This window comes from Anomaloglossus baeobatrachus, chromosome 2 (genome assembly GCF_048569485.1).
Source record: "Anomaloglossus baeobatrachus isolate aAnoBae1 chromosome 2, aAnoBae1.hap1, whole genome shotgun sequence".
Lineage (NCBI taxonomy): Eukaryota > Metazoa > Chordata > Amphibia > Anura > Aromobatidae > Anomaloglossus > Anomaloglossus baeobatrachus.
In genome coordinates, this window is record NC_134354.1 from 347,490,398 (window position 1) to 347,515,477 (window position 25,080).

Genomic DNA, 25,080 nt, shown 5'->3' on the forward strand with positions numbered 1-25,080 from the left:
TTTTCCCCATGCAGTTGAAGTTGCTAACAGAGAACAATAGCTGTATCATGCTGGGATAAAAGTTATGTGGATATTGCTAATATATAGTGTGGACCAGGGAAAATTCCTTAAATTAATATTGTGTGTATATATGGTTAAAGAAAAATATAATCATCTCCATCATAGTAAATTTTTGGAATTTTTTCAGGATTTACCAATATCTGTGTCCTGCATGGGTTTTCTTCTATGGATAACTCCCCTGTTTTTCATACACACACATGCAATATAATTGAGTGATTGGGGCCGTCTAATAGCACCTTTCTTTTCCCATGCAGTTGAAGTTGCTAACAGAGAACAATAGCTGTATCACGCTGGGATAAAGGCTGTGGATATTGCTGATATATGGTGCAGACCAGGGAAGATTCCTTAAGTTAATATTGTATATAGGGTTATAGAAAAATGTAATCATTTCCATCATAGAAGTTGACTTCTGGAATTTTTTCATGGTTTACCATTATCAGTATCCTGCCCTTTATGTGTGTGTTATGAAATCATGCTATATTGATGAGAGAAAATATACATAAAATTCCACCAGGGATTAATTAAAATAATCTATCATGTTTGTTCATTTGAAAATGTTTTTATTTCTATTTTTTGTATATAGGTGGTGTATGTTACCAAGTCTGTCTTTGTAGGACATTTTATATGCATGCACCGGTGTTTCATTGGGTGTGGTAGCACTAAACCTGATGCATTATGGGGTTTTTAAGAGGTATTTAACGCTATCTGTCTGTTGTAAAAGTATCCATGAATAAGACATTATGACATATGTCTGTTGAAACGCGTTGGCTGTAATGAAAAACCTTTATCTGTGGATACCGGTCTCCTGAAGAATTTTTATATGCACTAAATAAAGGTAAAGGAAGAAAAGCCTGGATCCGCTGGATGTTTATTTTCTATGATTTGTGCCTCTCCTGACCTGGGATTTCTGTGCAGGATCAGTGTGGTCAAAGCGTCCTGAGTGTACTGCAAGCAGTAGAGCCGGTTTTTCATGTGTATATAGCTACAATTTAGAGGCACAGTGAATGTTGGCAGGGTAAACAATCCACTGGAGCTGAACAAACCGAAGATTTGTAATAGGGTGAGAAGACATTTGAGGGGGGAATGTTTGCACCATTGCAATTTGTGAGGAAAAAAATAGTAGGGGGGAAGGGGAGCAAGAGGGAACTGTGAAGAGACAGTATGGCAATATTAGGAGCAAGGGAAACCTGTGAGGAGCCACAGCGGCAGTATGGGCAGCAAGGGGAATTGGGAATAGGTATCATAACAATGTGGGGAAAAGTGTGAGGGGACACAGAATATAGACTGGGGAGTGAGGCAGGTTAATATGGAGAAGTGGCAGCATGGAGACCATTGTGAGGGCACAGAATGATGAGAGGAAACAGTGTAGACACTGGTCACTAAAGGGGATGCACTGTGAGATGACCTTGTGAAGAAGAGCCCTCGAATGGAGACAGAGCAGTGTGGAATGCATGTACAATAAGAATGACAGTGTGGCATCATATTTTGAGCAGGCAACACAGGGAGAGGCAATTATTTATTCAGAGGCTCTGTGAAAAACAAATTTTTATTCAAGATCATAATGATCCTGCTACTTTTAAGGGACTTGAGTTGTGATGTGCTGCAGACAGGGCCGGATTAAGGTTGGTGGGGGCCCCTGGGCAGAAAATCTGGTGGGGGCCCCATAAACGTTAACATTTTTAGCCATAACAGTAGAGCACGAACTGTAGCATTTAGATATAAATCCAATAAACATGTATCTTAAGGCCCCGTCACACTAAGCAACATCGCTAGCAACATCGCTGCTAACGAACAACTTTTGTGACGTTGCTAGCGATGTTGCTGTGTGTGACATCCAGCAACAACCTGGCCCCTGCTGTGAGGTCGTTGGTTGTTGCTGAATGTCCTGGGCCATTTTTTAGTTGTTGCTGTCCCGCTGTGAAGCACAGATCGCTGTGTGTGACAGCGAGACAGCAACAACTAAATGTGCAGGCAGTAGGAGCCGGCTTCTGCGGAGGCTGGTAACCAATGTAAACATCGGGTAACCAAGAAGCCCTGTCCTTGGTTACCCGATATTTACCTTTGATACCAGCCTCCGCTGCTCTCACTCTCAGTGCCGGCTCCTGCTCTGTGCACATGTAGCTGCAGCACACATCGGGTTAATTAACCCGATGTGTGCTGTAACTAGGAGAGCAAGGAGCCAGCGCTAAGCATTGTGCGCTGCTCCCTGCTCTCTGCACGTGTAGCTGCGTGCGCTGGTAACCAAGGTAAATATCGGGTTGGTTACCCGATATTTACCTTAGTTACCAAGCGCAGCATCACTTCCACGCGGCGCTGGGGGCTGGTCACTGGTTGCTGGTGAGCATTGACATCTCACCAGCAACCTCCTAGCAACTTACCAGCGATCCCCATCGTTGTTGGGATCGCTGGTAAGTTGCTTAGTGTGACTGGACCTTTACCCTGATCTGCCATATTCAGATTTACAGGACTACAATACAGATACAGTCCAGGATAACTCACAGCCGTCACTTATACACACAGTACAATACAGATACAGTCCAGGATCACTCACAGCCGTCACTTATACACACAGTACAATACAGATACAGTCCAGGATCACTCACAGCCGTCACTTATACACACAGTACAATACAGATACAGTCCAGGATCACTCACAGTCGTCACTTATACAAAGAAAGTAGAGTAAAGGGGGCTTTACACGCTGCGACATCGCGCTAATGCGGAGTCGTTGGGATCACGGAATTCGTGACGCACATTCGGCCGCATTAGCGATGCCGTTTCGTGTGACACCGATAAGCGATTTTGCATCGTTGCAATAACGTGCAAAATCGCTAATCGGCGACATGGGGGTCCATTCTCTAATATCGTTGCTGCAGTAGTAACGAAGTTGTTCCTCGTTCCTGTGGCAGCACACATCACTCCGTGTGACACCGCAGGAACGAGGAAGCTCCCCTTACCTGCCTCCCGGCCGCTATGCAGAAGGAAGGAGGTGGGCGGGATGTTACATCCCGCTCATCTCCACCCCTCCGCTGCTATTGGGCGGCGGTTAAGTGACGCTTCAGTGGCGTCGCTGTGACGCCGCATGGACCGCCCCCTTAGAAAGGAGGCGGTTCGCCGGTCACAGCGACGTCGCCGGACAGGTAAGTATGTGTGACGGCTCTGGGCGATGTTGTGCGGCACGGGCAGCGATTTGCCCGTGTCGCGCAACAGATGGGGGCGGGTACGCACGCTAGCGATATCGGGACCGATATCGCAGCGTGTTAAGCGGCCTTTACTCACATATTTTTAATTGATCCCAATGTTAAGGCAGCCAGGGACGGCTCCAGGTTTTTGTGGTCCCCGGTTGAGTCTCAGTGGGCCCCATCCACACACAGACACACACATACACATACAGGCATACGTACATATACATATTTGAAGACAAATTCACAAAAATACATTTAAACAGACAAATATATGCACAGTCATATACACTGACATACATGCAGACACAGACGCATTACAGGTGTTAATATGGAGAAGTCACAAGCAGCCTCACTCACCTCTCCCGCTTGTTTCCAGCTCCTCCAGGACATATGGCTGTGTTGCATGATGGCCATCAATAACAGACATGACTGCACACCATGCACACTGACACAGCACTGATGTATATACATCACAGGAGGGGCTGGGGCCTACAATAAATACATTACAGGAGGGGCAGGGGGCATAGACATTACTGGGGGGGGCATAGACGTTACTGGAGTGGCAAACCGCTCTGGTGGCGTACACATTACTGGGATGGGTGGCTTAGCGCTCTGGGGGACCCATATAGTTCTGGGGTGCCGCATAGACTGCTCTGATTCATATATACACACACACAGCTCTGCTTCAAACACACAGCTCTGCTTCACACACACAGCTCTGCTTCACACCACACATCTTTCTTCAGCTCTGCTTCACACACACACACAGCTCTGCTTCACACCACAAATCTTTCTTCAGCTCTGCTTCACACACAGCTCTGCTTCACACCACACATCTTTCTTCAGCTCTGCTTCACACACACACACACAGCTCTGCTTCACAAACACAGCTCTGCTTCACACCACAAATCTTTCTTCAGCTCTGCTTCACACATAGCTCTGCTTCACACCACACATCTTTCTTCAGCTCTGCTTCACACACAGCTCTGCTTCACACCACACATCTTTCTTCAGCTCTGCTTCACACACACACACACAGCTCTGCTTCACACCACACATCTTTCTTCAGCTCTGCTTCACACACACACACACACACACAGCTCTGCTTCACACCACACATCTTTCTTCAGCTCTGCTTCTCTCACACACACACAGCTCTGCTTCACACCACACATCTTTCTTCAGCTCTGCTTCTCTCACACACACACAGCTCTGCTTCACACCACACATCTTTCTTCAGCTCTGCTTCTCTCACACACACACAGCTCTGCTTCACACCACACATCTTTCTTCAGCTCTGCTTCTCTCACACACACACAGCTCTGCTTCACACCACACATCTTTCTTCAGCTCTGCTTCTCTCACACACACACAGCTCTGCTTCACACACAGACACACACACAGCTCTGCTTCACACACAGACACACACACAGCTCTGCTTCACACCACACATTTCTTCAGCTCTGCTTCACACACACACAGCTCTCTTTCACACACACTCACACACAGCTCTGCTTCACACACAGACACACACACACAGCTCTGCTTCACACCACACATATTTCTTCAGCTCTGCTTCACACACAGCTCTGCTTCACACACAGCTCTCTTTCACACACACACACACAGCTCTCTTTCACACACACACACACACAGCTCTGCTTCACACACAGACACACACACAGCTCTGCTTCACACCACACATTTCTTCAGCTCTGCTTCACACACACACACAGCTCTCTTTCACACACACTCTCACACAGCTCTGCTTCACACACAGACACAGCTCTGCTTCACACCACACATTTCTTCAGCTCTGCTTCACACACAGCTCTGCTTCACACACACACAGCTCTCTTTCACACACACACACACAGCTCTGCTTCACACCACACATATTTCTTCAGCTCTGCTTCACACACAGCTCTGCTTCACACACACACAGCTCTCTTTCACACACACACTCACACACACAGCTCTGCTTCACACACACAGCTCTGCATCACACCACACAGCTCTGCATCACACCACACAGCTCTGCATCACACCACACAGCTCTGCATCACACCACACAGCTCTGCATCACACCACACAGCTCTGCATCACACCACACATCTTTCTTCAGCTCTGTCCCTACCTGCTCTGATGCCATCCTCCTGCTGCTCCGGTATAGGCCGCCATCGTCCTGCTGCTGTTCCGGTGCCGCGGCCATTCTCCTGCTCCGGTTAGTCTCCTCTCCTGGCCGCGGCGTGGGTCCTCTCCTCCGCGGCCGGCCGCGCGCGTGGGTCCTCTCCTCCGCGGCCGGCCGCGCGCGTGGGTCCTCTCCTCCGCCGCCGGCCAGCCAGCCGGCCGCCCGCGTGGGTCCTCTCCTCCGCGGCCGGCCAGCCGGCCGCGCGCGTGGGTCTTCTCCGCGGCGGCGTCCTGCTGTGACGTCCGCGGCGTCCTGCTGTGACGTCCGCGGCGTCCTGCTGTGACGTCCGCAGCATTGGACGCCGCAGCAGAGCAGGGAGCAGGCACACCTCTGACCCCGGAAGTACAAACGATGGTACTTCCGAGGTCAATCAGCGTCCTGTGCCCGCAGCTTGTTTTTGCGTCTTAGAGACGCAGATACAAATAAATGTAGGTGCCCCCCCCCCGAAAACACAGCTGATTTAGACTGTCTTAACGGAGGGGGAGCGGGTGTGAAGAAAAGAAAAAAAAAATTGCTGACGGGTGGCAAGTATGGCCCTGGTGGTGGGGGCCCCCTTGGAAGCTCTTTTGGTGGGGGCCCCGGGGCTGAAGCCCCGCCTGCCCCGCCTATAATCCGGCCCTGGCTGCAGAACAACAAAGAATTAATACGTCTGCAGGAACGGGCTTTGGATATGAAAAGTTGACATGGCTTCTGGACAAGATGAATAAAAAAAGAGTGTCTCCAATAAGAGAAAATGTCACTGTGACGCCCCTGCTCTATCAGGGTGTCACAGGGAACTGCACCCCTGTCTCTCACAGTGCAGAACTCCCCCTCCATGGTTCTGGAATCCTAACTACTGGTATGTGACGCCCCTGGACTAGTCAGGGCGTCACAGGGTACTGTACCCTCTTTCCTCCTGGTGCAGGACTCAACCCCCCCATGGTTCTGGGATCCTAACTTTTGGAATTGCTCCATCAGCATGCAAATCCTAGTCACACCACACTCTGTCAGGCACACCAGTTGGTGGTCTAGCTGGAAAAGAGCCACTCACCTAGGGGATCAGGCAGACTGGTGGAAGGGAGGACGTCAGAGAGAGGAAGTGGATAGCAAAGCTTAGGCAGAACAGAAGTAGCTCCAGAGAATGAGCTGGGAGTAGCAGCTCCCTGGAGAACAATAGTAGCTCCCAAAGAGTGAGGAGCTGGGAGTTGGAGCTCTCTAGGGACTTTTGGCTAGGTCGCAGGCGGTGGTCTGGGACCGAAGGTGTCGGAGACCCGGTCGCAGGGTATTGGAGAAAGGTGCCAGGCTTAGTTTTGGGGTCCGGTGGGCACCGGAGTTCCTAGTAACTGAACCGGACTGAGCATGGCAGAGTACTGGACCCTAGATCAGGGAGTAGCTTCACGCAACCTGATAATTAACCTGTGGAGGATAGATTCTTTATGGACTTGTTGCGGGTGGGGACCGCCGCCGCTTCGGGGGCCTGCTCGGATCCGGGTCGCTGCTGAGGCTCGAGTGGTGACCGGACCCGGGCTCTCACAGCCTCCCGTCCTCACAACCGTCGGAAAGGGGATATTTACAAGGGAGGTTATCTGTGACGCCACCCATGGGTGGCGGTGAAGAATGTTGGCACCGCCGCTGCCCGTTGATGGGGCACCCGGGGCTGTTGGAGCAGGGGGGGCAGCAAGATGGGATCCCCTCCACGGGTAGGGGAGGTGTAGGCCCAGGGCCCTGAGATGGAACACGGGATTGATGGCTGCTGGAGGTGGTGCACAGGGCTGGATTGGGGAACAATGGTGTACTCCAAAGTTTAATAACTTCACACAAGTCCAGTAGTAAACAAAGTTGCCAGTGACCAGCTGCCTTTGGAGGGAGCATTCGGGATCGCACCCAGGTTGATGAGCAGATATCCCTTCCTCATGCACTTTGTGTTTTTTTTTCTCTTTTGGACGACTTCGCATGGAACGGAGAAGTCCACTCCCGGTTCTATTTGATATGGGAGCTGTGGCCTGCGAAAGCTGACCCTTGGGATTTCAGTGGGTTCTTGGCGGACACCCTATCCCCCGCGTTGGGCTTCCGTTTCGCTCTATCTGTGCAGTAAACTGGGACAATGTCTGGAACCTTGTCCGCGGCTGGTTAATTAATGAGGGCGCTTTTAACCGTCCTCTCCCTAGGCTCCAGGCACCCCGCCTGTGCACGGCCTCCGGCCCGGATTCCCGCTGTCGGTACCGGCGGGAAACAACCCTGCTCCAATCCACTTTGGGTCTCCCGCCACCGGATCTCCGTCACCTGTGGCTCTGCTCACCATCTGCCACCTAGCCAGGTAGTCCAAGGGCCACTACCCCTGACTACACTGCTCTCAGCTCTCCACACTTCAACTGTCAAAACTCACCTACTGTGTTCCCGCCTCTGACTTCTCAAGACCCCTAGGTGGGCGTTCTCATCCGCCTGATCCCGCCCACTGGTGTCTCGTGGTTGTCATGAGGGGGTGGCTAGGGTTTAATGGCTGTGTGTTATCCCTAGATGTGGGTTGTGATGGTAACAAGGAGGATGTGAACTATTTGTGACTACCTGGTTTTGCCAGGGCATCACAGACTACTCAGAGATCGAAGGCATCAACACAAAGAGGGGGATAGGGCTTTCCAGCTTATGCAGCCCACTGAAATCCCAAGTGTCAGCCACCGAGAGCACAGCTTCACTACTTAACAGTGGGGAGCGGGACCCTGACAGCTTCAAGCAGAGGGGTCACACAGAACACTAAAATACAGTGCATGGAGGCAAGGTACAGATCATCAGCAATACCAAAGGGAGCGGACTCCCGGACGGGCTCCCCTGAAGTTGCAGCGGCACCCAGAGACTTGGTTTACCTTTGTGTCAGAGTCTGCTTTGCGGTCGCATCACTACCAACATTTCCTGAGTGAGTACGCTGTCCTCCCCTGCTTCCAATCTGCACGACGCTCCCCTGCACGCTCATCATCCAGAGTCCCAGGGCCTCCCCTACCCATGGAGGGAACGTCATCTGGCTGCCCCACTGCATCTACCCCAGGTACTGCCATCGGCAGCGGCGGTACTCCCCTTACCGCGAACCACGGGTGGCGTCACGAATTCTCACTCCCCTGTAAATACCCCCCTTTACATTTGCAGTGGCCGCGAGCCCCTGGGTCCGGAGACCCTCGAGCTACAGCAACCACCCCGACTCCGAGCGGTTCGACCGCTGCAGGGGCGGCACAGGTATTGCTTCCATCAGCATTCAAATCCTAACCACACCTCACACCACACCCTGTCAGGCACACCAGTTTGTGGTCTAGCTGGAAAAGGGCCACCTGCCTACGGGTCAGGCAGACTGGTGGGAGGGAGGAAGTCAGTTGAGTAGTAGCCCTCAGAGAGTGAGGAACCGAGGGAGTTGTAGCTCCCTGTGTGACCTTGGTTGGGTCGCAGACGGTGGTCTGGCACCAGAGGAGTCGGAGACCCGGTCACAGGGTATTGGAAAAGGGTGTACTGACTTAGTTTTGAATAACGGTCGGCACCGGAAAGTCCAGTAACCAGACCGGTACCGAGCATGGCGGGGTACAGGACCATAGATCAGGGAGTAGCTACACGCAACCTGGTAATTCACCTGTGGAGGGTAGTCTCTTTATGAACTTTCCCCAAGAGCTCAGAGATTGCAAGCACCAACACAACGAGGGGGATAGGGCTTATGTGGCCCACTGAAATCCCAAGTGTCAGCCATCGAGAGCACAGCTCCACTATTTAAATATAGGGAGCGGGACCCTGACAGCTTCAGGCCGAAGGGTCACTCAGGAACATCTACGCAATTGTACATGGAGGCAGGCTCCGGACCACTAAGCAATACCAGTGGGGAAGGACACCCGGACGGGCTCCAAAGAGTGGCAGCGGCACCCAGAGACTTGGTTTACTCCTGTGTCAGAGTCTGCTTAATAATTCATCTTCACAGCCTGAGTGAGTACACTGCCCTCCCTGCGTCCTGCCTGCCCGCATAGCCTACACAGCACTATCCGCCACCTATTCTCCAGAATCCCGGGGTCTCGCCTACCCATGGAGAGACCACCATCTAGCTGCCCCACTCCATCTCCCCCGGAGAATCCCATCAGCAGCAGCGGTACTCCCCTTACCGCGAACCACGGGTGGCGTCACGAACTCCCCCCTTGTAAATATCTCCCCTTTTGATTGAGTGGCCGCTGAGCCCTGGGTCCGGGGACCCTCAAGCCACAGCAAAACCCTGGATCCGAGCAGTTAATCTGCTCCCGGGGGTGGCACATTATCTTCAAGGTACCTGGATGTATATGTTTTATTTTTTAAACTGATTGTGTTTCATAAGTACTGTGGTTCCTGTATGGTCTGCTGTCTCATAATGGCTGTTAACACTAACTCCCATTGTGTCACGCAAGGTGCAAAGTACCAATTGCATGGTGAAAGGGAAGGGAACCCTGTGTCTAGGGGGGAAGATGGTGACCCCTGACTGAACCAACTGCTGGTCCCTGGAGTCCCTCACCACTCTAGGTAGGTTCCGCACCTATGCGCCAAGCCGTATACCTGACCCTAGGTATCCCTAGTGCTGGGCCCTAAATAGGGAACGGATGGGATGAGCTCTTCATCAACCCCACTATACAACTATAGAAGACACAAGGGGGACACACAGGGGGAAAAGCATGAACTACATATCATTAGATGACTCAGAAAGAAGTTCAGCAGAGTTTTCAGCGACGATACAACAGAAGAGTACAAACCATCTGCTTGCAACCTAGGTTTGAAAGAACTGAATAATATCACCAGCACCAGTCCAAAGTAAGGGGTATATAAACAACAATGGGATACTAACGATCAACAGCTAGGTGGAAGTTGAGCACCTTCTGGGTCTAAAAGGGAGAGCGTTGAATCCAGAAAGAAAGCTACCTATATCAAAGAATACTGACAGCTGGAACAGGGAGCATTCTAAGCAGCCAGATGCGGTGAACTTCTATGGCCAGAAACCATATGACTTTCTGTCACAGTGATACACCTGTGACAGTACCCCCCTTCTATGAGTGGTCTCTGGACACTAAGGACCAGGCCTATCTGGATGTCTGGATGGGCAGCATGAAATTAATGTACCAATCTTGTGGCATTCACATCCGATGTTGGGACCCACATCTTCTCCTCTGGTCTGTAACCTCTTCAGTGCAACAAGTATTGAAGGGGACAGTTGTAGAAAATGACAGTCAACTATTTCAGTTATTTGAGACTCCAAATTAGCATCAACTATGGTTGGAGTCGGCGACAAGGGACATGGCTCCAAAGGTTCCACATACTGTTTGAGCAGTGCCCTGTGGAACAAATTGTGGATCCTAAGAGCCTGAAGCACTCCAGATGAAATTCTAATGGGTTAATAAGATGGCGGTTATATTATAGGGAGCAATAAACCTAGGCCCCAGCTTCCAGGAAGGGATTTTGAACTTTATGTTCCTGGTAGACAACCACACATAGTCATTCCCACTCAGATCCAGACCAGGCAAGCGTTTTTTTTTGTCAAACATAAGTTTGTATCTGTCTCCCATGAGCTTCAAGTTACTCTGAACCCCTTGCAATACTTCAGAGAGTGATGAGGCAAAATGCTACTTCTCATGAACTCCTGAAGCACCCCTACCACTAAAAGTACCAAATTGTTGGTGAAAACCATATGCTGCAAAGAATAGTGACTTGCCAGTAGACTCCTGGTGATGATTATTTAAAGAAAATTTGGCCAATGGTAAATGAGATGCCCAATCCTCCTGGTTCTCGAAGACAAAGCACCTAAGGTAAGTTTCCAAATTTTGGTTTATGCATTTTGTCTGCCCATTACAACTGAGGATGGAAGGCAGATGAGAAAAAATAACTGCCCCCCCCCCAGTCGAGCGCAAAATTCTTTACGAAATTGGGAAAAAAAAACTGGGTTTCCCAAACTGAGGCCACATTGGAAGGAATCCCAAGAAGCTTCACAATTGGGGATGAGCGAGTAGTGAAATACTCGGACTTGCTATACTCGTAACAAGTAGGTCCTATTACTCGGGTACTCGTTACAAGTAGTGAGTCCAATGCAAGCCAATGGAAAATGCGAGTAATTGTCTGCTGGACCCTACAAAGCAGTCTGGGGGCTGAGTAAAAGGCTCAGATGGATGTATGATTGTTTAAACCCCTTAACGACCGCGGGCAGTAATATTACGTCCTAGCGGTCATAATGTTACTGCCCGCGGTCTGCCGCCGGCAGCATGCCGCGATCGGCGCACATCTCAGCTGATTTTCACAGCTGAGATGTGTACCTGCTAGGCACTAGCAGAATAGTTATCTGCTCGTGCCGTTTAACCCCTGAAATGGAGCTGTCAATATGTGACAGCGCCATTATAATCACGATCGTGGTAAACTTTTACTTACCGCCCGCTACCGGAAGTCACATGACATGATCACGTGACTTCCGGTAGTTGTCATGGTAGCACAGGGTCATGTGATGACTCCTATACTATACATGAATTACTTTCAGTTTCACTTGGCCCGCAGCCCAATGAAGCAGAAAGTGAGCATATCTGCTGTTTACAGCTGTGTAGCTGTGATCAGCAGATAGGGCAGAGCGATCGGATTGTTGATCGCTATAGCCCCCTAGGGGGGACTAGTAAAATAAAAAAAAAAAAGTAAAATAAAAAGTTTTGAAAAAAAAACTTAAGTTCAAATCTAAAGGGTTAAAAAAAGAAATATAAGTATGAAGAATGGACAGCACTCCTTCCGCTGTGCTGGATAACTTATTTATTCAAAGGTGCAGGGTAAAAGGCTGGGAACACAAGCCTGCAAGCTGGCTCCTATGCAGGGACGACGGCCGTTTCGCCTATTGATTAGGCTTCCACGGGTCCACAACAACGGGTCCCGTGGAAGCCTAATCAATAGGCGAAACGGCCGTCGTCCCTGCATAGGAGCCGGCTTGCAGGCTTGTGTTCCCAGCCTTTTACCCTGCACCTTTGAATAAATAAGTTATCCAGCACAGCGGAATGAGTGCGGTCCATTCTTCATACTTGCCTTTCATGGATCATTTCTTGTGACGAGCACCCCGCTTTGGATCTGGAGATCTACAGCTGTCCTCCAGAACATATGCGGTACCGCAGGTAACACGCAGTGGTGCAGGACCATCCTTACCTTCTGCGCTGCCCTAAAAAAGAAATATACACACATTTTGTATCGCCGCGGTCAGAAACGCCCGATCTATCAAAATATAAAATCAACTAATCTGATCAGTAAACGGCGTAGTGGCAAAAAAATTCCAAACGCCAAAATGACGTTTTTTTGCTGCCACAACTTTTGCGCAAAATGCAATAACAGGCGATCAAAACGTAGCATCTGCGCAAAAATGGTACAGTTAAAAATGTCAGCTCGAGACGCAAAAAATAAGCCATCACTGAGTCATAGATCCCAAAAAATGAGAACACTACGGGACACGGAATATGGCGTAAAACGTGCGCCACTTTTTTCGGACAAACTTCCAAATTTTTTTAACCCCTTTATATAAAAGTAAACCTATCCATGTTTGGTGTCTACGAACTCGCACTGACCTGAGGCATCACACCCACACATCAGTTTTACCATATAGTGAACACAGTGAATAAAATATCTCAAAAACAATAGTGCTATCGCACTTTATTTGCAATTTTTCTGCATTTGGAATTTTTTGCCGTTTTACAGTACACTATATTGTAAAACGTATGGTTTAATTTAAAAGTAAATCTCATTCTGCAAAAAATGAGCCCTCACATGACCATATTGACTGAAAAATAAAAAAGTTACGTCTCTCGGAAGAAGAATGGCGAAAAAAAAAAACGGAAAGCGAAAAATCGGCCAGTCGTGAAGGGGTTAAAAGGCGGGTGGTAAAAAGTTGCCGGCTTTTTTAAGCAATCAGCTGATGCACGCTCCCCACCCGGGTCCATCGCTCCCCGCTTCCCTAATTTGCCTAATTTCGGGTCATTCTGTTGTTAGCGGCGGTAGAGAGAGGATTAACCCTCACTACCGTCACTAACATGGATCTGAGCTGATGACTGCGTGGCATCTCATATTGGACTACTTCGGAGGGATTTTGGGGATTTAATAAAATCGTAAATGAGGGTTTGTCTGATTTTATTTACAATAAAAGTTTGTCTGTGTTTCATTTTGAATAAAGGTGTTTTGAATGTGTGTTATTTTACTTTACTACAAGTGAATTAATAAAGTCCGGCTTTAAACAAAGCTAAACTTTATTAATTCAGGGCTTAATGTCACTTGGTAAAATTCAGGTGACATTAACCCCTTATTACCCCGACTGCCACTGCACCAGGGCAATTGGGATGAGCAGGGATAAACGCCAGATATGGCACATATTTTGGATGCGCCAAATCTGGGGCAGCTGCCGGTTGCTTTTCTTACCCTGGGGGGCAATACCTATGTGCCCCCCAGAGGTAGAATATCATCCCCAAGCTGTCTGTTTAATCTTGGCTGACTATCAAAATTGGAGGGCACCCTACGCCGGTTTTTTAAATAATTTAGTTATTTATTTATTGTACTGCATGATATAGACCCACCCACCGGTGGCTGTGATTGGTTGCAGTGAGACAGCTGTCACTCCGTCTGACTGCAACCAATCATAGGCGTCGGTGGGCAGGGGAAGCAGTGAATACTAGATGGCCAAATGAGCGGCCGGTATTTTCAAAAGCAGGAGAAGCCGCCAGAGCTGTGTGACAGCCATGCAGCGCCATGTCGGATATCGGTGAGTATGAGACAGGGGATAAGAGGGAGAGACCGACCGACAGAGAGAGAGACCGACATACAGAGAGAGAGACACCGACAGAGAGAGCGAAAGAGACTGACCAACAGACAGAGAGAGAGAGACTTCACCGACTGCTTTCCCATCCGATGCTTCCCTCCCTGCTGCCTTGCTCCCCAGCCTGGTTCTTCCCTTCCCGCTGCCCGGTGCTTGTATACTGTGTATTTATTTCTATTAAAGTATTTTTTCTCTATGTGGTGTCTTTTTTTTCTTTTTTTAACCCTTTATTGGAGATTCTTAATGGCCGGGTCAAACTTGCCTGACATTAAGAATCTCTGGCTTAATACTAGCTAGTAAAACAAAGTTATTATTAACCCTTTATTACCCAGCAAGCCACCCGTCACCAGGGCAGCTGGAAGAGTTGGATACAGCGCCAGATGATGGCGCTTCTATGAGAGTGCCATTTTCTGGGGCGACTACGGACTGAAATTTATGAAATAATTAAAAAAAGGGCTTCCTATATTTTTACTTCCCAGCCGGGTACAAATAGGCAGCTGGGGGTTGGGGGTAGCCGTACCTGGCTAGCATACAAAAATATGGCGAAGCCCATGTCATTTTTTTTGGTGGGCAAAAAACTTCTGCATACAGTCCTGGATGCAGTATGCTGAGCCTTGTAGTTCTGCAGCTGCTGTCTGCTCTCCTGCATACACTAGTGAATGGATCATGCTGAGCCTTGTAGTTCTGCTCCCCCTGTCTCTCCCTCCAGCATACAGTCCTGGATGGAGGATTCTGAGCCTTGTAGTTCTGCAGCTGCTGTCTGCTCTCCTGTATACACTAGTGGATGAAGTATGCTGAGCCTTGCAGTGCTGCTCCCCCTGTCTCTCCCTCCAGCATACAGTCCTGGATGGAGGATGCTGAGCCTTGAAGTTCTGCAGCTGCTGTCTCCTCTCCTCCATACAGACAGACAGCAGACAGCAGCTCCAGAACTACAAGGCTCAGCATACTCCATCCAGGACTGTCCATGAACATAGAAAAACCAGCTCACCCAAGGGAGTTAATTCCAGATGGTGCTCGGAAGGGAGGCCATTCCTGCATCTACGTGCAAAAAACTCCAGCATCCAGTCCAGTGTTAAAGGAAATTTCTTTTCTTTATTATAGTATAGTATAAAAAAAGCCAACAATGTGGCATGGTGCCAACCATGCAGATAGGAAGACGCGTTTCGGACGTCACAGCGTCCTTGATTACATAACATTAGTTGAAAAGCACTCTGTTTAAAAAGACACAGACTCGCACTGACATCACAGCAAAAAACAGGTGGGTCAATTAACACAATGAAATCAACACGGTACCACCTGAAAAACAGAAAGGGTTAATATATGTTGTTCAACTCATTCCTCAAATTCAATCCAAATGGGACTCTGGTATTGAGAATAAAAGTCCATTTAGCTTCTTTTATGTGGAGTATTTTATTAATATCGCCAACTCTTTTGGGAGAAAATATTTTTTCAATAGCATTAACTGTGAAAAAATCCAATTTTCCGTCATGGATATTAGTAAAATGTTGAGAAGCACCTGACGGGCTTCTGGTACTAGTATTATTAATATCATATACATGCTCAGAAATTCTCTTTCTTAGGGCGCGATTTGTGCTCCCCACATACTGAAGCTTGCAGCAGGTACAGGTGATAACATATACTACACCACATTTCCCACAATTAAGAAATGAGTTGATATCATACATTTTATTTGTGACACAGGAGCCAAATTTGTTTCCACTAATCATAAATCTACATAAACCGCATGGTTTTTTTACCGCACTTGTATGAACCCACTGTTGAAAGCCAACTATTACCACCTGCAGTTTCTGTGGTGGAACATTTGTTAGTATGATCTGATGGAGATATAATGGAACCTATATTGCAATTTTTTTTTTAAAACAAATTTGACTCCATTCTGTAAAAGTTTTTTGGTGATCTCATCCAGATTGACTATGGGAAGATGTTTTCTGATAATATTGACAATGAAATAATAATCAACACTGTATTTTGTGGAAAAAAACAACTGGTCTATTTGGTTCTTTTATTTTAGGGGATTTTTTTGACAAAAGTTGGTCTCTAGTGATATTTTCCACTTTTTCTTTGGCCTTGTGAACTACTGCTTTAGAATATCCTCTGTGAGCAAACCTATTCTCAATAATACTACATTGATCCATATATGCGGTTCTAGTAGTGCAAAATCTCTTGGCTCTAATAAATTCCCCAGTTGGGATATTATTATTTATAACGCATCTGGGATGGCAACTGCCCGCATGTAAAAGAGAATTGCCCGCAGGTGTTTTTTTCCAGAAGATTGTGCAGTCAACTCGATTGGTGGTAATATTGGAAGAAAATATTCTTAAGCAATGTCAAGAAAAGAAATGCAATTGACATTAAACTCATAATTGAGTGAACTGTAAATTGAATGGATTATTTCTTAGATAGGAAATGAAATTCTCAGCGTCCCTCTCCTCACCCTTCCAAAACAATATAATATCATCGATAAATCTTAAAAAGATTTTTATATTGTCTGAAAAGGGATTATTACTTTTGAAGATATATTCTTCCTCCCACCATGTTAAAAAAATATTAGCTAGGGACGGAGAGAACTTCGCTCCCATGGCACAGCCACGTAATTGTAGAAAAAACTTTACCATAAACATTAAATTATTTTTGAACAAAAACCAAGTAGCTTCCACCAAGAATTGCTGTAGATTCTCCGAAAAATTACTGTATCCATGTAAGAGATATCGTAAGGCTAAAACCGCTAGATCATGAGGGATAGAGGTATAAAGACTTTGTATATCGCAAGTAATCCAGCTACACTGTTCAATCCAATGAAAATCAGAAAAAACATTCAACACATGCTTTGAGTCACGAAAGTAGCTGTGAGAAATACAAGACAAAGCCTGCAACCTATTATCTACCCATTCGGATAAGTGCTCAAGTAATGAATCAATACCTGAAACAATAGGTCTAAAAACTGGTGGAAAACCCCCTTTATGCGTTTTGGGTATGGCGTGAAAGTGGAATTAGAGGAAATTTAGGATTAAGATATTCAAGTTGTTTGTCATTAATAATCCCCAATTGTAGACCCTCATTCAAAAGCCGTTCCAAAGCACTTCTAACATGGTCAGTAGGATCTTGTGAAATTCTAGCATAGGTGGCGCTATCGTTCAACATGTGTGTCAATTATTTTTCATATAGATTAATATCAAGCACCACAATAGAGCCACCCTTATCTGAATTTCTGATAACAATGTTAGGATTGCTTTTTAATTCCTGAAGGATCAATTTCTCTTGAAAAGTCATGTTAGGGTGGAACTTTTTTTTCTCTTTGGATAACAATACAAGTTTCTCCTCAACAAGGCTCTGGAAATTATCCATCGCTTGGCATTTAGATTTCAAAGGGTAAAATTGATCATTAGGGACTCGGTTAGAAAATGAAAAATCATTGAGTGAAAGAATTTTACCACCCACATCACAGAGGTCGCAAAGATTTTGTAAAGACATTTGTTCAGCAAATGAACTAGGAATAAAATAACTATCACTGATTACTGGTATATCAATATCAACATTAACCTGTTCCTCGCTGAAAAAATGTCTTTTAATTGTAAGGCGTCGTATAAATTGATTAACATCAAGCATGGTATTAAAGACATTCAATCTAGTGATAGGTACAAAATTGAGACCCTTACTAAGTACATCTACCTGATTGTTACTTAGAATAGTAGCAGATAAATTCAATACAGTCAAATTTTCATTTAATATTTCCCCCTTCTGGTGGAATGTTGAGGAATGCTTGCACCTGGTATGTTTTCGTCCCGCTCATCTGATTCTTCTCCTTTTTTCCTGGAAACTTTTTTTGATTTTTTGAGAGTGGTGGAAAGTTTTTTGAGTTCCTAATGAGGGTAGAGATTTCGCCACAATCTGGATCAGAAAATTCTGTTATATTCTGAGGTTTCATTGTCAGTTGAAGAGAAGCTGACTCTATTTAGAGATCCCCTTGAACAATTATGATTTTTTATGATGGATTTAGGTCCAGTACGCTGTCTGTACGATGGCCAAGTGTAAACTTGGTTGTTTTCAAAGTCTAAGGTATCTCTTTTAAATTTTCTCTCCTTAGCATTGACAATAGAATCTTCCAATTTAGACAAATTGTTGTTGATTTTATCTTTAAAACCACTGTATGTAGAGTCACCAGAAAATTTGATAAGATCCATTTCCATTTTTTTAATGTGAGTGTCCAACTCTTGTAGTTTGCTATGCTCTTTATCCACAATTAATTTGATAAGCCTGGCAGAACAGTCCGTTAAAACCGCATCCCATGCTTTAACAAATTTCTCATATTCCGTCATTGGTCGTTTTCGTATTCTCAGACCTCTTGGAATTAAAAAAATTATCAAGGTAGGCTTGCAAAGTTCTGTTATCCCACCAAATTTTTAAATGAGATGTCATGGATTTCTCCAGTTCCCGTATAAGAGAACTAAGTTCATTATTTTCAGCAGGGATACTGCGGCTACCGTATGTTTCTTAACGAAAATGTTAGCAGCTTTATCTAGTCGTGTCCGGTTGTTAACATTAAAAAAATCATCATTAAAAGATGGTTGGTCACCAAGTTGTTCATTCTCCATGATAGAAACCATAAAAAATCTCTGAGTAGAATACAAATTTTATGGTTTAAAGGGAGCACGGTAAAAAGCCAATATAGTCCATGAACATAGAAAAACCAGCTCACCCAAGGGAGTTATTTCCAGACGGTGCTCGGAAGGGAGGCCACTCCTGAATCCACGTGCAAAAAACTCCAGCATCCAGTCCAGTGTTAAAGGAAATTTCTTTTCTTTATTATAGTATAGTATAAAAAAGCCAACAATGTGGCATGGTGCCAACCATGCAGATAGGAAGACGCATTTCGGATGTCGCAGCGTCCTTGATCACATAACATTAGTTGGAAAACACTCTGTTTAAAAAGACACAGACCGGCACTGACATCACAGCAAAAAACAGGTGCGTCAATTAACACAAATCAACAGGGTATCACCTGAAAAACAGAAAGGGTTAATATATGTTGTTCAACTCATTGCTCAAATTCAATCCAAATGGGACTCTGGTATTGAGAATAAAAGTCCATTTAGCTTCTTTTATGTGGAGTATTTTATTAATATCGCCAACTCTTTTGGGAGAAAAAAAATTTTCAATAGCATTAACTGTGGAAAAATCCAATTTTCCGTCATGGATATTAGTAAAATGTTGAGAAGCACCTGACGGGCTTCTGGTACTAGTATTATTAATATCATATACATGCTCAGAAATTCTCTTTCTTAGGGCGCGATTTGTGCTCCCCACATACTGAAGCTTGCAGCAGGTACAGGTGATAACATATACTACACCACATTTCCCACAATTAAGAAATGAGTTGATATCATACATTTTATTTGTGACACAGGAGGCAAATTTGTTTCCATTAAACATAAATCTACATAAACCGCATGTTTTTTTTACCACACTTGTATGAACCCAATGTTGAAAGCCAACTACTACCACCTGCAGTTTCTGTGGTGGAACATTTGTTAGTATGATCTGATGGAGATATAATGGAACCTATAGTGCAATTTTTTGGGGAAAACCTATAGTGTCAGCTGATTTCATCAGGTGACCGCATCAGCTGATTATCGCCAGGTCTGAGAGAGAGAAGAGAGAGCAATGCAGCCTCCTTCCGTGAACTGCTCCGATTTTAGAGGTGTGTCCCATGGCTCACAGCTGATGTCCGGCTCCTGCCCTCAGTGCATAATTAAATTAAATTATAAATAAATAATATTTATAATTTAAAATTATAAATAAATAAATTAAATTCTTTACCGGGATGCAAACTCGTGAGCTAATTCTCCTTAGGTGGCAGCTTTACCCATTGAGCCACTCCCTGTAATGAAAAGCATAGGAAGATTTGGTAATCTTGTCCTCTGTATTGCAGTAAAGAATCCAGAAGTGGATTATTCAGCTACAAAGAGGAGAGAGGGAAAAAGAGAGAAAGACAGAGAGAGAAAGAAAGAAAGAAAAAGAGAGAGAAAGCCGCCTCATTCCGTGAACTGCTCCGATTTTAGAGGTGTGTCCCGCGCTCACAGCTGATGTCCGGCTCCTCCCCTCAGTGCATAATTAAATTAAATTATAAATAAATAATAATTATAATTTAAAATTATAAATAAATTAAATTATTTACCGAGACGGCCGGGACTCGAACACGTGAAATAATTCTCCTTAGGTGGCAGCTCTACCCATTGAGCCACCGCCTGTAATGAAAAACATAGGAAGATTTGGTAATCTTGACCTCTGTATTGCAGTAGAGAGTCCAGAAGTGGATTATTCAGCTACAAAGCGGAGAGAGAGAGGGAGAAAGAGAGAGAAAGAGAGAAAAAGAGAGAGAGATATCACACAGACACTACCTGAGTGAAGTCTCCGGTGACAGCGCAGCTACAAAGAGGAGAGGGAGAAAGAGAGAGAAAAAGAGAGAGAGAGAAAGAGAGAGGGAGAGAGAGAAGGCGAGAGAAAGAGAGAGAAAGAGAGAGAGAAAGAGAGCGAGAGAGATATCACACGCAGGCACTACCTGAGTGAAGTCTCCGGTGACAGCGCGGCTCACTTCAGTTGCTGCGTGGAGCTGACACAGAGCTGTCGTGTTCTACGACGCTCCCTGTCAGCTTCATGTAGCAGAGCTGAAAGCGTCGTGTGGATTACTTCGGACCTGGATTGTTGTTTGGGGATTAATAAAGAGGTAAATGAGGGTTTTTTTTGTCTTTTATTCCAAATAAAGGATTTTTTGTTGTGTGTGTTTATTTACTTTCACTTACAGGTTAATCTTGGAAAGTATCTCAGGGAGACGCCTGTCATGATTGACCTAACCTTATTACCCCGATTGCCACCGCACCAGGGCAGAGCAGAGCCACTGCCTGTAATGAAAAACATAGGAAGATTTGGTAATCTTGACCTCTGTATTGCAGTAGAGAGTCCAGAAGTGGATTATTCAGCTACAAAGAGGAGAGAAAGAGGTAGAAAAAGAGAGAGAGAGAAAGAGAGAGGAAAAACAGAAAAAGAGAGAAAGAGAGAGAGATATCACACAGGCTCTACCTGAGTGAAGACTCCGGTGACAGCGCAGCTACAAAGAGGAGAGCGAGAGGGAGAAAGAGAGAGAGAAAGAGAGAGAAGGCGAGAGAGAGAAAAAGAGAGAGAGAGAGATATCACACGCAGGCACTACCTGAGTGAAGTCTCCGGTGACAGCGCGGCTCACTTCAGTTGCTGCGTGGAGCTGACACAGAGCTGTCATGTTCTACGGCGCTCCCTGTTAGCTTCATGTAGCAGAGCTGAAAGCGTCATGTGGATTACTTTGGACCTGGATTGTTGTTTGGGGATTAATAAAGAGGTAAATGAGGGTTTTTTTGTCTTTTATTCCAAATAAAGGATTTTTTGTTGTGTGTGTTTATTTACTTTCACTTACAGGTTAATCTTGGAAAGTATCTCAGGGAGACGCCTGTCATGATTGACCTAATCTTATTACCCTGATTGCCACCGCACCAGGGCAATTTGGGATGAGCCGGGTACAGTCCCGGGACTGTCGCATCTAATGGATGCGGCAATTCCAGGCGCTTGCTGGCTGATATTGTTAGGGTAGTGGGGTCCCCATAACGTGGTGCTCCCCATCCTGGCAAAACCAGCCTCCAGCCATGTGGCTTTATCTTGGCTGGTATAAAAATTGGGGGGGACCGCAAGTTTTTTTTTTTAATTTATTTTATTATTTTACTGCATGATATAGACCCGCCCGCCGGCGGCTGTGTGTGGTTGCAGTGAGACAGCTGTCACTCAGCGTTGGGGCGTGTCTGACTGCAACCAATCATGGGCGCCAGTGGGCAGGGAAAGCAGGGAATACCAGATTGAATAATAAGCGGTAGCCATTTTCAAAAGAGGAAAAGCCGCCGGAGCTTTGCGACAGCCGTGCAGCGCCGCGCCAGTGATCGGTGAGTAGGAAAGAGAGAGGGATTGTGCTGGGGACGCAGGACTCATGCAAATACACAATGTGCGCACATAACCTTACTGTGAAAAGCCACACTTTTGGTGATCGAACCATTATCGAACGGTAACTCGAACGGCCAAACTTGAAGCAAATCGTTCGAGTTCGTCGAAAGACTCGAACACCACCCAAAATCACTCAAATTTGAAATTGGCGAATGGTTCGAATCGAACATCGCTCATCTCTAGTGATTACCTACAAACAATACAATGTACACACAAGCAATACAAATAATGGACAGTGAACCAAGCCTAGAATACAACCCTACACAATATGATACACAGTACACCATATCCCACCATCACACTGACCCTTATATGCAGAACCAAGCCTTTGTGGAACTACATTATAAGCCCCATAGTAACATTTTCAGTTCAATGTCACAGGGGACCTCCTCCACCGCGACACATGGCGACCATACACAACACCGGCGACCACCACCATATGTATGCATCTAAGGCATATCAATGTGTGTAAAAAAAGTAAATCACTATTGATGTGATATAATACTATGTACATATTATTGAGATGACTAAAGAAATAAATTCATTTAAAACATTTTTATAAACTACATTTTTAGTGAATACTTTTTCACTACCATGTAACAATTGTCCTTGTAGTGGTGTATCTAAAACTTTTACTTTGACATGGGAGCGTTGCTTGATTCTGGAGAAAGCAACATATAGCTGCCCATGGCCAAAGGCTGGTTGAGGTAGATAAATACCCACTCGATGTAGTCTGTCCTTGTGCCTTGTTGATTGTCAATGTGAAAGCTGGCTTAACAGGAAACTGTTGTCTTCATAGTTTGAATGGTAACCCAGTTTCAGATGGACACAAATCAATGCAGGGAATAAAAATAAAGTCTCCTTCAGCTGATCCTGTGATGACTTTTGCGTGTATGATATGGGGATTTAAGGATGTTACAGTAAGCCGAGTTCCATTACATAATCCTTTTTTTGTATTCAGATTTCACAGTAGCATGACATTTGTTCCAATTTTTAGTTGTAGGCAATGTGGTGGCATTCCAGATGGTGTCAGATAATTTCAAAATTCGACTGGGTAGTGTTCACATTCATTAGCATCATCAGCATCCACGGAATCATCACTTGTATATAAGACATATTGGCCACTCAATCGGTCCATAATTTGAGGTGTTTAGAAGTGCAACATCTTCATTTTGTGGAGTATTGCATGTGATGCAGCATACAGCCAAGGCCAGAAATATTTGGACAGTGACACAAGTTTTGTTATTTTAGCTGTTTACAAAAACATGTTCAGAAATACAAGGATATATATATAATATGGGCTGAAAGTGCACACTCCCAGCTGCAATATGAGAGTTTTCACATCCAAATCGGAGAAAGGGTTTAGGAATCATAGCTCTGTAATGCATAGCCTCCTCTTTTTTAAGGGACCAAAAGTAATTGGACAAGGGACTCTAAGGGCTGCAATTAACTCTGAAGGCGTCTCCCTCGTTAACCTGTAATCAATGAAGTAGTTAAAAGGTCTGGAGTTGATTACAGGTGTGTGGTTTTGCATTTGGAAGCTGTTGCTGTGACCAGACAACATGCGGTCTAAGGAACTCTCAATTGAGGTGAAGCAGAACATCCTGAGGCTGAAAAAAAAGAAAAAATCCATCAGAGAGATAGCAGACATGCTTGGAGTAGCAAAATCAACAGTCGGGTACATTCTCAGAAAAAAGGAATTGACTGGTGAGCTTGGGAACTCAAAAAGGCCTGGGCGTCCACGGATGACAACAGTGGTGGATGATCGCCGCATACTTTCTTTGGTGAAGAAGGACCCATTCACAACATCAACTGAAGTCCAGAACACTCTCAGTGAAGTAGGTGTATCTGTCTCTAAGTCAACAGTAAAGAGAAGACTCCATGAAAGTAAATACAAAGGGTTCACATCTAGATGCAAACCATTCATCAATTCCAAAAATAGACAGGCCAGAGTTAAATTTGCTGAAAAACACCTCATGAAGCCAGCTCAGTTCTGGAAAAGTATTCTATGGACAGATGAGACCAAGATCAACCTGTACCAGAATGATGGGAAGAAAAAGGTTTGGAGAAGAAAGGGAACGGCACATGATCCAAGGCACACCACATCCTCTGTAAAACATGGTGGAGGCAACATGATGGCATGGGCATGCATGGCTTTCAATGGCACTGGGTCACTTGTGTTTATTGATGACATAACAGCAGACAAGAGTAGCCGGATGAATTCTGAAGTGTACCGGGATATACTTTCAGCCCAGATTCAGCCAAATGCCGCAAAGTTGATCGGACGGCGCTTCATAGTACAGATGGACAATGACCCCAAGCATACAGCCAAAGCTACCCAGGAGTTCATGAGTGCAAAAAAGTGGAACATTCTGCAATGGCCAAGTCAATCACCAGATCTTAACCCAATTGAGCATGCCTTTCACTTGCTCAAATCCAGACTTAAGACGGAAAGACCCACAAACAAGCAAGACCTGAAGGCTGCGGCTGTAAAGGCCTGGCAAAGCATTAAGAAGGAGGAAACCCAGCGTTTGGTGATGTCCATGGGTTCCAGACTTAAGGCAGTGATTGCCTCCAAAGGATTCGCAACAAAATATTGAAAATAAAAATATTTTGTTTGGGTTTGGTTTATTTGTCCAATTACTTTTGACCTCCTAAAATGTGGAGTGTTTGTAAAGAAATGTGTACAATTCCTACAATTTCTATCAGATATTTTTGTTCAAACCTTCAAATTAAACGTTACAATCTGCACTTGAATTCTGTTGTAGAGGTTTCATTTCAAATCCAATGTAGTGGCATGCAGAGCCCAACTCGCGAAAATT